The sequence below is a fragment of the Protomyctophum bolini genome, assembly GCF_963924005.1.
Source record: "Protomyctophum bolini genome assembly, chromosome: 12".
Lineage (NCBI taxonomy): Eukaryota > Metazoa > Chordata > Actinopteri > Myctophiformes > Myctophidae > Protomyctophum > Protomyctophum bolini.
Genome location: NC_137873.1, coordinates 2,114,945 through 2,115,986, shown reverse-complemented (window position 1 = coordinate 2,115,986; position 1,042 = coordinate 2,114,945).

The following is a 1,042-nucleotide window of genomic DNA, read 5'->3' as shown; positions in this document are numbered from 1 at the left end:
CAGCTGCAGAGCTGGGTGCTGACTTCCAGCCGATCACGGCGCGAGAGACATGACGTGACGGAACCCAGCGAGGGACAGGAGACGGCTCGCTTCAGCACAAATGACCGGGCCGGTCCAAGTTTTAGTCCGAGTGTTCAACAGTGTTCTACACCAAACTCCAGCGTGTCAGCCCGTTGCAGAGATCTCTGCCCGATCAAAGACTCGGTTATTCTCGCGCAAACGGAAAAAAGAAAAGGGCCGCTTCCAATTGGGACCTCCGGACATGACTGCGCTGACCCCTTGCATGTCCCTGCAGCCCTCCGTCCCCTCAGCGCCCGCCATGAGCGCCGGTCGCAACACCCAGCCGACCGGCCAAACATGCGCTGTAGCACCAGTGGTGTTAATCATTCCGTGTCTGTGACAGTGACACAGGGACCCAAGTTCCGGAATGACCGAAGGAACCGTGTTCATGAAAATAGTTCCATGTCAGTGAACATGGACGTGACGACACAGAACGACAGACATAGCGGTAATGGTGTATTTGTTAATGTCATTAATGATCCTCCCGTGTTGGTGTCTGACGAACCGCATCAGACCCAAGATAACAGCGTGGCTGAATGTTATTCTGTTACAATTGACCCACTGCTGACACCAAGTGGTGGAAAGTTGAGCTTCAGTAGTCATGCTGGTAATAATAGTTGGATTCATACGGGCCACAAGCGAAAAGGTTCTTCTCTAGTGTGTCACGATGCCAGTCCTCAAAGGCAGACCATACATCCACTGCCAGCATCCATAGAGACAGATAGACAGTCATTCTCCTTCACCAAACAACGAGATGGAGCCAAAACTCAGACGATGGGGGCCAAAGGGCCACAGACTGAACAGACATTAGCAGCCACTTCTTTTCAGCCAGTTCCTCCTTCAATGCCGAAAGAGTCCACTAGAGGGCAGCCTTTGACTAGACGCATGTGTGTGCTACGGAAGGATAGCCTGATGGGACTTTAACTTCGTAAACCTCATACTTTGTTGGCTGGATACTAGATATGTCTGACATCAAGGCTTT